This window comes from Theobroma cacao, chromosome 9, assembly GCF_000208745.1.
Source record: "Theobroma cacao cultivar B97-61/B2 chromosome 9, Criollo_cocoa_genome_V2, whole genome shotgun sequence".
NCBI classification, from domain to species: domain Eukaryota; kingdom Viridiplantae; phylum Streptophyta; class Magnoliopsida; order Malvales; family Malvaceae; genus Theobroma; species Theobroma cacao.
In genome coordinates this window covers 27,881,083-27,896,354 of record NC_030858.1, presented here as the reverse complement: position 1 = coordinate 27,896,354, position 15,272 = coordinate 27,881,083, and positions in this window count along the sequence as shown.

Below are 15,272 nucleotides of genomic sequence, written 5' to 3'. Positions count from 1 at the left end.
CAATCGTTTGCATGGGTTGGGATAAAATTTCAAATTGTGAAATACTTAAAATGATGGGATATTTTGACTGTCTCCTTTTACTCGACTTTAGATGATTTAAACGATGTTTGTTTACTCACTGGGATTTTATAATCTCACCACTCTCCTTTCCACCCATTTTAGGCTCAGAGTAAGCTCTAGATAACTAATTCCATCGAGGGCTTCCATTGGACTTGTCACGACCCGAAATTACCATCGAACCCGTGACAACAGTCGCGACGTCTCGATAGGCATTCATACCCCGAATACCGACCGAAACATCGCAAGGCTTTTGTACCAGTTTTCTTATTTCCCCCGTGAGTAATCATTCCATAGATCATATTTTAAGAGGAGTATTTTATTTTTATTTTTTTAAAACAATAGAAAACCGATTTACACCTCACAGGGGCATTTTTTTTGTCAAGACTTCCGAAAATTGATCAAATTATAAATATTCAATAAAAATATTCTATTTTCTTGAAAGGCAATTTTTATAGAAATAACAGTAAATAGTTTTTATAACGTGAAAGCAAAGTAAATTTACACATAGTGTAATATAGTAAGTCAAAGCATGAACTTAAATTACAGAGACACGTGAGCCCACAAATGAACAAAAGTAGTAAAGACAGTGAACCTACTGCTGGTGAGGTTGCAGAGCCAACTGTAGTCCACGACCAACTTAGTTATCTACACACTACTTAGGGCCTGTAATGGGTGAAAAGGGGGGTGGTGAGATTAAATAATCTCAGTGAGTAAGCAAACATCACCTAAATAATCTAAAGGCGAGTAAAATGAGATAATCAAAATAATTCATTCTAACATGTTTTTTTTTTTACAACACGAATATTTACTTTATTCAAATAATCAATATGGCTCGTGAATTTCTCAAAACTTGGCTCATGCCAAATCTTGTACTCGGGGACACCTGGACCAGGGGTATCCAACCGAGTCTGCTAAGGCTGTGAAAAATTTTATATAATCATAAAACTTATTTTTATTTTGAAAAAAAGGCAACCGTTCCTTGGCATTGACTGAGTCTCACTTCACGTGGTGGTTAACGTGAAGTGCACTCAAAAAGCCCACCTCAAGAGATACCCTACGCGCCTCTACGACCAAGGTGAGAATATAAATGAGTTTATCGTGCCCCTCTAATAGGCTGGTCTACGGAACCCCACCACTGCAGTAGCTAATCTTTAATCAACTAATTGATCAAATTTCAATGGCATAGCATGACAATTACATTACTCACCAATTTATCAAGGCAAAACAGATAGTTCATATTTTTCAACACAAGTATAAATTCAGCCAATCATGCCAATTTATCACAAGCCATTTAATTCAAATCATAATTTACAATAAATCACATGGCCTCCAATTACTCAAGTTTTCAAATCCAACATTCTATTTTCAAATAAATTTATAAAAAATTTATTTTATTTTATAAATTCATATTTTTCTCATAAAACAAGAAATTCATCATTTAAAATAATTTTCACAAATCACAAAATTAAATAAAAACTACTCTAGATAATTCAAACGATAATAGGTTTACTCATTGTTTTCGAAAATTAAATTCGGGTACCCCAACTATTACACATCGAGTGCGATTTCTTTGCCCTTGCTAGAGGATTCGCCACTTTCACAAATTGCACAATTAAGAGGTTTACTACTTTGGTACTAAACCAAAATAAACTAATTTATACTACTAATGCATGATATGAAGTGCAAAATGTCTAAATTTTGCCTAAACACGGTGTTAGCCTATTTCGATCTTTTACCCGATAAATCGATATGCGCGTCCGTTTAAACTCCAAATTAATTTTTTTTTTTCATTTTCTATACCTCAATTGCACCCAAATTGACTTAATGTCCCTCAGTGTAGTGCAAATTATCAGTCTCGATAGCAAATTACAAAAATACCCCTAGTGGGTAATAATTCGTATTTTTGCTTCAAAAATTCTCATTATTTTTCTGGGCTCATAATTCCTCAAATAAACAACAAGATCAGCAGCTAATATTCTCCTAGAAAATTCAGCATAATGGGTTTCAATGGGAGAAAATTATTTCTCTAGCTTATTTTTGCTATATTTCAATATAACCTAACTAAAATCACTTAATTCAATTAAAATCAACCAAAACTCAAGCTCAAAACTCATCCATGGAGGTTTGGCCAGCATGGGTGTCCATACCCACTTTCTAATTTTGCATGGAAATGAGAAAAAATGCATGGGTAGTGAAAATCACAAGGAAAATCGATGAAATTTACCTTTTTAATGCTTGATTTCTTGATTTCTCTTGATTTTCCCCAAAATTTTCAGCTAGGGTTCTTATTTCTTTTCCCCCTTTTCTCTCCTGGTTTGGACGGCTTGAAGAAGATGAGAATTCTGAAAATTTTGACCTTTTTAAAGGCTAAAATAATATAATATTATTTTATTTTTTTTTGTTTTATTAATTCCTTAAATTCTAGCCTTCCATTTGTTTCCAAATTTTCACCATACACTTGTCCCACATATCCATATCTTAGATAAAATTCTCAGACTTATCCAAAGTCTTGGTGGAGTAATTTTTAAAATTTATACTTTTACCCCCGTAAAAGTCAAAATTTACATTTTTACCCCAAAAACTGAAAAATTGCCCATAGACATATTTTTCATCTGTTATACTCATACCATTCTCCAATTTTCCAAATTTGATCTAAATTCTCTCAAAATCTCAAATTTTATCCAAGGGTGGTAAAATTACGATTTTGCCCCTACACTCTAGAAATCACCGAAATTAAACTTTTTCACTGCCAAACCCTCAAATTATACTCCAATAAGTCTAATATAATCAATCTTAATCAAACGGGATTAAAAAAAATCTTTCTTTTTTTTTCAAAAATTTCATATTCGTCCTCAGGTGACAAATTACTATTTTACCCCTAGAATACTTAAAATTTGGATTAACTCCAACTCGGACCTCAAACTCTGAATCCTCATTTTAAATCAATCCATTGGTTTTAGTTTTTCTCAAATTCATCCTCAATTCTCTATTTAAATTAGTTCAAGACTTATTTAACTGAACCGTACCATTTGGGGCAATACAGTCATTTAACTTGTTTTTTGGGGCAATTCAATATACAAACATGCTATCCAAAGTATGTGAATGATATATCACAGATAATTTAGGGTCGGGTGTTATAGGACTTGCGTCCTCCAAACTGTAGGTTCACCGTTTTCCTCATTTCTAGTCATTCGTGGGCCCACTTGATATTGTAAATTAAATTAAATTAATTTAAATGCATTGGTTTATTGTGTCACAGTATGAATGAAATTATTTTTCTTTTATGTTACAGAAAGTATTTACGTATAACTCTAAAATTACTATTTATAAGAAAATAAAATATTTTATTGAATATTTTATTTTATCTTTTCATTATATTTAAATAATTATAATTTCCTTTTAAATAAAAGTTTTAGATGCTTAAACTTATTTTTGATTGTGAATTATGCGATTAGTACTTGCTTACTAAATTTTTAACTGGTTTCAAAATTTTTCAGTGAAAAATGACCAAAACGCCCCTGTGAGACGAAAACTTTTATTTTATCTATTTTAAGTTGGAAATAGCTCAAAATCCTTTGGAACATAATATTCGGCAACGGTTACTCACTAGGGGAAATGAGAAACTAATATTAAGCCTTGCGAAGTTCCAATTGGGATTCCGGGGGATGAGTGCCCATCAAGGCACCGCGACGGTTGTCACGGGCTCGAGGGGAGTTCCGGGTCGTGACAAGTCACTACTATCCGAGAAGCCAAAGACCTCAATGCTATCACTTTTGATGAAGTTTATGATTCACTTCTCACACATGAGCTTAAGATGAAATAAGAAAAAGAAAAAGAAAATAGGGAAGCTAAGGAGAAAAAGAAGAGTCTTGCCTTGAAAGTAAAAACATTAGAAGAATAATTTGAAAGTATTTCTAGTGATGAAGATGAAGAATTAGCCATGATAGCTAGAAAATTGAGAAAGCTTATAGGACAAAGAGATTGAAGGTTTGGAAGAAAGAACTTCAGAAGAGATCAAGGTTCTTCATGAAAAATAGGAATAAGATTGATTCCAACAAGAAAGAAGAAGTAATCTATTTTGAATGCAAGAAACCAGGCCATTTCAGATCTAAATGTTCATTACTCAATGAAGAATCTTGTCACGACCCGGTACTCCCCTCGAGCCCGTGACAACCGTCGCGGTGTCCCGATAGACACTTATTGCCCGGAATGTCAACTCGAAACCCCGCAAGGCTTTACTATCAGTTTCTCTGTTCCCTTGCGAGCAACCATTGTCAAATATCGTGTTCTAAAAGATTTTAAGCTGTTTCCAACTTTAAACAAATAAAATATTAATTTTTCGTCTCACAGGGGTAATTTGGTCATTTTTCTCAAAAATTTCGAAACTGGCTAAAACGTAATATACAAGTACAAAACACACAATTCATATTCAAAATGAGTTTAAAAGTCTAAAATCTTCATTTAAAACGAAATTACGGTTATTTGAATATAATAAGAAAATAAAAGAAATATTAAGGGAAATATTCTATTTTCTTATAAAACAATATTTATAGAGTTATACGTGAATAATTTTTATAACGTAAAAGCTAAATAAATTTATACATACTTAAATACAGTAAGCCAAAATATTTAATTTAATTTACAATAACAAGAGTGCCCCCGAATAAACAAAAGTAAAGAGGACTGTGAACCTACGGTTTGGAAAATGCAGATCCCACTGTAGTCCTCGATGAGATCAGCTATCTACAGTCTATACTGAACCTGAAATGGGTGGAAAGGAGGGTGGTGAGATTATAAAATCCCAATGAGTAAACAAACATCATCATAAACATCTAGAGTTGAGTACATGGAGACAATAAAGTAAATCATCATAAACTGGGTTATAGCATTAGAACACATTTTGTTCAAAACACGTAAAGAGGCTTATGAATCTCATAAAAATCTAGGCTTGTGCCATAAATCCATTCTCGGGGACACCTTGGCCGAGGCATCCTACCGAGACCGCCAAGGCTATTAAAATTCACATTTCACATAAATCATGTTTTTGTTTTGAAAACATAGCCGTTCCTTGGCGTTGGCTGAGTTCCCCCTCACGTGGTGGTTTAGCGTGAAGTGAACCCTAAACTTTACCCCAGGAGATACCCTACGCGCCTCTCCGTTCGAGGTAAGAATATAATGGGGTTTACCGTGCCCCTCTAAAAGGCTGGTCCACAGAAACCCCCTACTGCAGTGATTAATTAATATATAATCCACCATATAATAAAACTCAATAACATGATATGGCAATTTTGTAATTCGTAGTTTTTCAAGGTAACCAAACAATTCGCATTTCAATACAATTGCCAACTAGCCAATCATGCTCGATTTATCATAAGCCAGTTAATTTAAACAATCAAATTGCCACAATTAACAGTCTCCGTGTACTCTATTTTTCAAAATCACTATTAATTTCAAAACAATTTATAATTTAATTTCATTGAAACTCATTTATTCATAAAACATGAAAATTTATCTTTTTAAATTCCTTTTTCCATAGAATTCATGAAAGCATCTAAAAACCACCCTAGATAATTAAAATGACAGTAAGTTTACTCACAATGTCTAGAATGCAGACTTTCGAAGCACTCTGTCTACTGGTCCTCGGATGCAATTTCCTTGCCTTTATCGGAGGACTCACCACCTTGACACAGTACAAAATCGAGAGTTTCACCAAGTTGGTACTAAATCAAAATTAAACTAATTTAGACTACCAATGCATGATATGGAATGCAAAAATGCACTGGTAACTATCTAAACCCGGTATTGGCCTAATTCGTCTTATCACCCGATTAAATTCCTAACGGGTCCGTTTAAACTCCAATTTAATTCTTTTCAGTTTCTATACCTCAATTGCACCCAAATTAACTTAATGTCCCTCAGTGTGGTGCAAATTATCAGTCCCAACAGCAAATTACGAAAATACCCCTAGTGGGTAAAAATTCGTATTTTTGCTCCGAAAATTCCCATTATTTTTCTAGGCTCATAATTCATTATTCCTTAACCAATTCTCCTAGAATAAAATCAAACTCATCCTCACTCACTACATGGTAAATTCAGCCATTAATGGTTGGGGGAGAAAATAAATTCTTTTCTTGTTGTTTTGTTTCTAAATATGCTAAACTAACTAAAAACACTAACATAAATTAAAATCAAATAAATCCAACAACTTTCTCTCTCCTAACCCATTTTTTCAGAATTGAATTCATCATGAAAACATGTAATTTAATCATGGAAAATAAAGAGAAATGCTTGGGAATAAGAAAACTCAAGCTTAATAAAAAAAACTCACCTTTTTCACTTAATTTCCTTGAAAATTCACACTTTTTCTTTGATTTTCTCTCTCTAGGGTTTTGTTTTTGTTTTCTCTCTCTTCTTGCTGGTTTGGCCGGCCATGGGGTGGAAGATGGGCTGATTTTGTGCCTTTTAAAAAGGAAAATAATAAATTAATAAAGGCATGACACATGGCATCATGTCATTGGCCCGTTTTTAAAATTTTAAAAATTTAAACATTTTATCTCCACCACATGTTTAGTCAAGGGTCAAAGATGAAGACAAAGGAAGACCATGTGCTGGAAAAAATATCCTGGTGGTGGAAAATTACAATTTTGCCCCTGAGGTGGCAAAATTACCATTTTATCCCTATACTCTAAATTATACCGAAATTAAAATTTTTCACTTCTAAACCTCAAATCATACTCCAATAAGTCAAATTATACTCCAATAAGTCAAATGGGGCCAAAAAAATTCTTTTCTAAAATTCCCATTTTGTCCCCAAGTGGCAAATGACCATTTTGCCCCTAGTTAGTGAAAATTCCGATTTGACTCCAAATTGATCCTCAAACTCAAAATTACCATTTTAAGTCATCCATGAACTTTGAAACTCTTAATCTCACCTTAAAATTCCTAGTTGATCTAGTTCGAGGATTAAATAAACTTTGTTGTACCTCTAGGTACAATACCGACTTTTGTAAATTTTTCGAGACTCTCCTAGCATGCAATCATGCTATCATCACATGTATGTCATGAATAGTATTTTATAAGGTCGGGCTTTACAAATCTTCTAAGAAAAATAAAAAGCCAAAGAGAGCAATGGTGGCTACAACTTTGATGGGTAATGATTGCTCTAATTCAGAAAATGAGAACGAAAAAATGAAAGAAAGACCAAATTTCTATTTGATGGCCTAAGATGAAGAACTCGAGGCAACATCTAACTTATGTGATATTCCATATGATGATGTTCAAAATGAGTATGATTACCTATATGTTGAATTTGAAAAACTTGCTTTGAAATACAAAGTTTTGAGAAAGAAAGCCTTTTCATTAAATGATGAATTGGAGAAAATTAAGCATGATTTCAACTGTAAAGCCCGACCTTATAAAATACTTGTCATGACATACATGTGATGGATAGCATATTTGCATGCTATGAGAGTCCCGAAAAATTTACAAAAGTCGGTATTGTACCTAGAGGTACAATAAAGTTGATTTAAGCCTCGAACTAGATCAAATAGAGATTTTAGGGTGAAATTGAAAATTTTAAAATCCCAGAATGACTTAGAATGGTGATTCGGAATTCGAGGACCAATTTGGAGTCAAATTGAAAATTTCACTATCCAAGGGTAAAATGATAATTTTGCCACTCGAGGACAAGATGGGAATTTTTTTGAAAGATTTTGATCATATTTGACTTATTGGAGTATGGTTTGAGGTTGAGAAGTGAAAATTTGTAATCTCGGTATTTTTTGTAACATACGGATAAAATGGTAATTTTGCCACCCCAAGGGCAAAACAGTAATTTTCCACCACAAGGACACTTGTCCAGCACATGGATTTTACCCAATATTATCATGGATAGTTGAAGGAATTTATATGGTGGAGAGAGAAAGCTTAATAGTTAAGAAATAAAAATGGACCAATGAAATGGTGACACATGGCATATTTATAACCATTAAATATTTGGCTTATAAATTAACACAAATCAGCCCATTTTCTCTTCATATGGCCGGCCAAACCAAGAACAAAGGGAGAAAAGAAAAACAAGAACCATAGGTGGGAAAATTCAAAGGAAAATTGGTGGATTTTAAGGAATCAAGCAATTAAAGGTAAAATTTCTTGATTTTGACTTGTGATCTATCTTTCCCATGCATTTCTCCTTATTTTTCATGGTTAGATTTCATGTTTTCATGGTGAATTCATGGCTGGTCAAAATGGGTATGGAGAGAGAAAGATGTTAGATTGATTTGATTTTAAGTTATGTTAGTGTTTTTAGTTAGTTTAACATATTTAGAAACAAAACAACAAGAAAAGAATTCATTTTTCCCATCAACCATCAATGGCCAAATTTTCTAGGGAGGATATTGTGGCTGAAATTGATGATATTTCATGATATTTGGGTGATAATTGATGATTGGTGAGGCTAGAAATTAAATGGGAAATTTTTGTGTGAAAATCTGAATTTTTGCTCTACGTATAGACATGTGTGATTATTGACCCGGGACTGATAAATTGAATCTCATTCATAGTCACTCGGGAAATTTAGGTATAATTGGAGTGTAGAAAGTGAGAAGAATTGATTTGGAGTTAAATTGGAGATTTTAACCAATTACACCGAGAATAGTGCGAATTAGGTTGAATACCGTATTTAAACGGCTATTCGGACATTTTGCATCACATTTCGTGCATTCATATAGATTTATACAGCCTGAAATAGTTTATGATAAATTGACACAATTTATTAAAATTCGTGTCACGTATGATGTATAGGTGGTGAGCCCTCTAACAAGAGTAAAGAGATTATGCTCGAAGATCGAGAATAAGAGTATATCGAACTCCTAGTACTATGAGTAACCTTATCATTATTTTAATTATCTAAAGTGTGTTTTAATTCGGTTTTGGTGAAATTGTATGAAAATGATTTTAAATGGTTAATTTTAGGTTTTATAAACAAAAATGAGTTTAAATGAAGATATTTTATAAATTGTCTTGAAACGAAATAACGATTTTGAAAATAGAGTAATTGGAGACCACTGATATGTTGTAAATTTAAAATTTAATTGATGGCTTATGTTATTGTGTTGGCATGATTAGCTGGGCTGTGTTTTATGAATTGTATGAATTGCTTTATTTTACCCTTGCAGGCTGGGTAGTAATATATTAGCCCTATCATGCTGTCAAAATTTTATTGTATGGTGGGTTTGACCTGCTGCAGTGGGCTGGGTTTCTGTGGACTAGCCTATTAGAGGGGCATGGTAAACCTTGTTATATTTTACCTCGGTTGGAGAGGTGAGTAGGGTAACTCCCGAGGTATAACTTTTAGAGTTCACTTCACGCCAAACCACCACGTGAGGAGGAACTCGGTCAACGTCAAGGAACGGCTATGTTTTCAAAATAAAACATGACTTTTTAATAACCTTGGCGGACTCAGTTGGGATAGCCCTCGGCCAAGGTATCCTAGATAAATGAGTATGATAATAATTTTTGGCATGAGCCAAGCTTTTAAGAAATTCATAAGCCATACTGATTACTTGATTTAAATAAATTGATTTCATTTGGTTGAAATAAGTTGAAAGGTGATAAATTACAGTTTAATGAAATGTTTTAATTGTCACGACCCGGAACTCCCATCGGGCCCGTGACAACCACCGCGATGTCCCGATAGGCACTCATTACCCCGAATGTCGATCGCCCCCGCAAGGCTTAGCATCAGCTTCCGCATATCCTTGGTGAGCGACAGTTATTAAATCTTGCATTTCAAGAAATCATAAGTCGTTTTCAAATCAAAACAATAAAATTTTATTTTCTAGCTCACAGGGGCATTTTCATAATTTTTCTTTGATAATACCGAAACTCGCCAAAAACATGGTGTAAAAGCTAAATTGTTCATACATATTTTAAATCAGATAACTAAAGTATAAAATTACTTTTACAATGACACGTGGGCCCTCAACTAACCAATAAAATGTGAGTTTGTGAACCTATAATTTTGACAATACAAGGCTAACTGAAGTCTTTGATCCAATCGGCTATCTACCGGCTATCCCGAACCTGAAATGTGGGGAATTGAGGGTGGTGAGATTATAAAATCCTAGTGAGTAAACAGACACCATCTAAACTATCTAAAGGTGAGTAAATGGAGACAATTAAAAATAATTAACTTCAGCAAATTTTTCACATCTCGAATATTCATTTCAACCAAATAATCAATATGGCTCGTGAATTACTCAAAACTTGGCTCATTCCAAACTTGTACTCGGGGATACCTGGACCAGGGGTATCTAACCGAGTCCGTCAATGTAAAACCCGACTCTATAAATACATGTCATGACATACATGCACTGAGTAGCATGTTATTATGCTAGGAAAGCACATAAGAAAAGACGAAACCCGATATCGTACCTAACGGTACACTTGAGTTGATTTAACCTCGAACTAGTTCAAATAGGAATTGTAGGATGAAATTTAATATTTGATAGTCCAGGAATGAAAAAAATGATTGTTCGGAGTTCGAGGGTTCATTTGGGGTAAAATTGGAAATTTTGATGTTCAAGGGCAAAATCGTCATTTTGCCACCTAAGATAATAATTTGATCATGGAGTGAAATTTTTGACCAAGATTAACTATTTGGAGTATAATTTAATGATAGGAAGTGAAAAAGTTTAATTCTGGTGATTTTTGGAGTGTAGGGGCAAAATCGTAATTTTGCCACCCACGGACAAAATTTGAGATTTTGAGAGAATTTAGATCAAATTTGACAAATTGGAGAATGGTATGAGTATAAGGGATGAAAAATATGTCTATGGGCAATTTTTCAATTTTTGGGGCAAAAATGTAATTTTTGACTTTTACGGGGGCAAAAGTGTAAATTTCAAAAATTACTCCACCGAGACTTTGGATGAGTCTGAGAATTTTATCTAAGCTATGAATATATGAGACAAGTGTATGGTGAAAATTTGGAAACAAATGGATGAAATTTTAAAAATGGGCCAATGGGAAAGTGACATGTGGCATTTTTTAATGATATAATATTATTTTAATGAAAAGTCAGCCCATTTAAACCCAAATTTTAAGTGCTGGCCGGCCATAAGGAAGAACAAGAGAGGAAATAGAGAGGAAAGGAAGAAAAAAAGAAAAACCAAAGAGAAACAAGAAAATTCAAAGGGAAATTCGCGGTTTTCGACCGTTTACGCGTCTAACGGTAAGATTTTTCGATTTTAGCTTGATTTCTACCTTTCCTATGCCTTTATTTCCATTTAGCATGCTTGAGGAGAGAGATCAAAAAGTGATATCAAGGGCTGGACGAAATTCTAGGGGAGAGAAATTGAAATTTTTAGGTTTTGATTTTTAGTTAAATTGATAGTTTTAGTTAGTTAAATGTGTTTAGAAATTAAATTGGGCAAGAAATCATTAAATTTTCACAATACCCACTCTTGGCTGGATGCTCAATGCTGTACAATGATGATGAATTGATTTTATTCTAAGGGAAATGAAGAGAAAATGATGAAAAACGATTAAACGTGATAGAAAAACAAAGTAGAAAATTAACCGAGTTAATGTCCCATTTTTGGCCGAATTTTCCAAGGAAGGGAGTGAGCTGATTTTGTTGTTTTTAGAAGGTTATTGGCTGATATTTAATGGTTAGAAATGTTGGAGAGAGAATGGGATGATTTAGAGCTAAAATGGAGCGCGTTAGCAATTTATCGGGCAAAGTGCCAAAAATAGGTTAATACCGCGTTTAAGCCGTTTTAGGCTATTGCATTTCATACCATGCATTAGTATAGGATTTAAGTTAATTATATAGTGATTTAGCATCAATGTGATGAATTGTGTAAATTTTTGTAATGTGTCTAGGAGGAGAGCCTTCCGGAAAAGGCAAAGAAGTCGTACCCGACGAGTAGTGATCGGGGCGCTTAGAAAGCTTTTAGTTTGTACAAACGGTGAGTAAACTTATTATTATTGTAAATTATCTAGAGTTTATTTTAAATGCCCTTTATGTATTTTATGAAATGAGAACGAGATTAAAACGGGATTTTTGATGTTTTAGGAATAAATGTGACAAATAAAAATATATTGTATTGATTATGAAATTGAGTAATTGGAGGCTACAAATTGACTTGAAAAATATATATTTTCCTAGGAATGGCTTATGAGAAATGAGTATATGTGGCTATATTTTGTGAATGCATTGGGAAATTTATGTAAGTTGTTTTACTATGCAGGCTGGATAAATAAATAAAAGCCACGTTATACTGTCGAAATTTTATTAAAATTGGTGGGTTAGTCACTGCAGTGACGGGTTTCCGTGGACTGCCTATTAGAGGGGCACGGTAAACCCAGTTATATAGTTACTCCGGTTGTAGAGGCGAGGAGGGTAACTCCCGGGGTAGTATTAGAGCTCACTTCACGTCGAACCCCCACGTGAATGTGTAACTCGGCCAACGCCAAGGAACGGCTGGTTTTAAAAATAAAAATGTGTTTCACGTGTGAATATTTTAACACCCTTGGCGGACTCGGTTAGATGCCTCGGCCAAGGTATCCCCGAGGATTAGTTTTGGCTTGAGCCTTGTTTTAATAAAAGACATAAGCCTTAACAACTGTTTTGGTAAATTACAAATATTTTATGGTTTAAGAAATAAATTGAAAACATTATGAAATGGGTTGAAATTTGTTGTTTAAACTTGCCTCCATTTTACTCGCCTTTAGATATTTATGATAATGTCTGTTTACTCATTGGGATTGCAAAATCTCACCCAACTCCTTTCCACCCATTTCAGGTTCAGTATAGACTGTAGATAGCTGATCTCATCGAGGACTACCATTGGATCTGCATTTTCCAAACCGTAGGTTCACAGTCCTCTTTACTTTTGTTTATTCGGGGGCCCTCTTGTTATTGTAAATTAAATTAAATATTTTGGCTTACTGTATTTCAGTATGTATAAATTTATTTAGCTTTTACGCTATAAAAATTATTCACGTATAACTCTATAAATATTGTTTTATAAGAAAATAGAATATTTTCCTTAATATTTCTTTTATTTTCTTATTATATTCAAATAACCGTAATTTCGTTTTAAATGAAGATTTTAGACTTTTAAACTCATTTTGAATATGAATTATGTGTTTTGTACTTGTATATTACGTTTTAGCCAGTTTCAAAATTTTTGAGAAAAAAATGACCAAAATACCCCTGTGTGGCGAAAATTTTATTTTGATTGTTTTTGATCTAAAATAGTATATATTCTCTAAAAACTCGATATTTAACAATGATTGCTCATAGGAAAGGAAAGAAACTGATATGTAAGCCTTGCGGGGTTCCGGTTGGCATTCCGGATAATGAGTGTCAATCGGGACATCGCGGCGATTGTCATGGGCCTGAGGGAGGTTCCGGGTCGTGACAGTCAAGGCTGTTAAAAATTCATATTTCGCATAAATCATATTTTTATTTTGAAAGATAGCCGTTCCTTAGTGTTGGTTGAGTCTCACTCTCACGCGGTGGTCCACGTGAAGTGCACTTAAAAAGCCCACCACAGGAGATACCTTACGCGCCTCTACGATCGAGGTGAGAATATAAAGGAGTTTACTATGCCCCTCTAATAGGCTGGCCCACGGAACCCCCCACCACTGCAGTAGCTAATCTTTTATCTACCACCTAATTTATAAAATTTTTTTCTGCATGACATGGCAATTTATCGCAACCTAGCCTCTCAAGGCTAAATACACAGTACAAATAATTCTAACACCAAAATCAGTTTAGTCATTCATGCTCATTTATTGTCATAAGCCATTCAATTTAAAACCATAAATTTACAACACAAGCAGGTAGTCTCCAATTACTCTATTTTCAAAACCAGTATTCGATTTTCCAGAAAATTTATAAAATCATTTTATAAAATCACAATTTCTCTTAAAAAATAGCAATTTACCATTTAAACCCATTTTCTATAAAATCACACAATTGTATAAAACTACTCTAGATAATTAAGACGATAATAAGTTTACTCACAGTTTTCGAAAACTAAATTCGGGTACTTCAACTATTACTCCAGGGGTGCGATTTCTTTGCCCTTGCTAGAGGATTCGCCACCTTGATAAATTGCACAATTAAGAGGTTTACTACTTTGGTACTAAACCAAAATAAACTAATTTATACTACTAATGCATGATATGAAGTGCAAAATGTCTAAATTTTGCCTAAACGAGATGTTAGCCTATTTCGGTCTTTTACCCGATAAATCGATATACGAGTCCGTTTAAACTCTAACTTAATTTTTTTCTTTTTTTTTGTCAATTTCTATACCTCAATTGCACCCAAATTGACTTAATGTTCCTCAGTGTGGTGCAAATTATCAGTCCCGATAGCAAATTATGAAAATACCCCTAGTGGGTAAAAATTTATATTTTTACTCCAAAAATTCCCATTATTTTTCTAAGCTCATAATTCATCATTATTCATCATAATTCCTCAAATAAACATCAAGATCAGCAGCCAATATTCCCCTAGAAAATTCGGCCAATAATGGTAATGGAGGAAAATGAATTCTTTTCTTGTTGTTTTGTTCCTAAATATGCTAAACTAACTAAAAACACTAACTTAAAATCAAATTAATCTAACTTCATTCTCTCTCTATACCCATTTGGGCAGCTATGAATTCACCATGAAAATATGAAATCTAACCATGGAAAATAAGGAGAAAAGCATGGGAAAGGTAGATCACAAGTCAAAATCAAGAAATTTTACCTTTGATTGCTTGATTCCTTGAAATCCATCAATTTTCCTTTAATTTTCCCACCTAGGTTTCTTGCTTTTTCCTTTCCTCCTTTTGCACTTCCTTTTTCTTTATTTGGCCGGCCATATGAAAGAGAATTGGCTGATTTTATGTTTATTTTAAAGATAAATAATTAATGAATATAAACTTGACACATGTCACCTTATTATTGGTCCATGTGTCATTTCTTAACTATTAAGCTTTCTCTCTCCACCACACATTATTCAAGGGTCAAAAATGATGATGGGTGAAGACCTTGTGCTGGAAAAATGCTCTGGGGGTGCAAAATTACCGTTTTGCCCCAAAAACTGAAAAATTGCCCATAGACATATTTTTCATCCCTTATACTCATACCATTCTCCAATTTGTCAAATGTGATCTAAATTCTCTCAAAATCTCAAATTTTGTCCG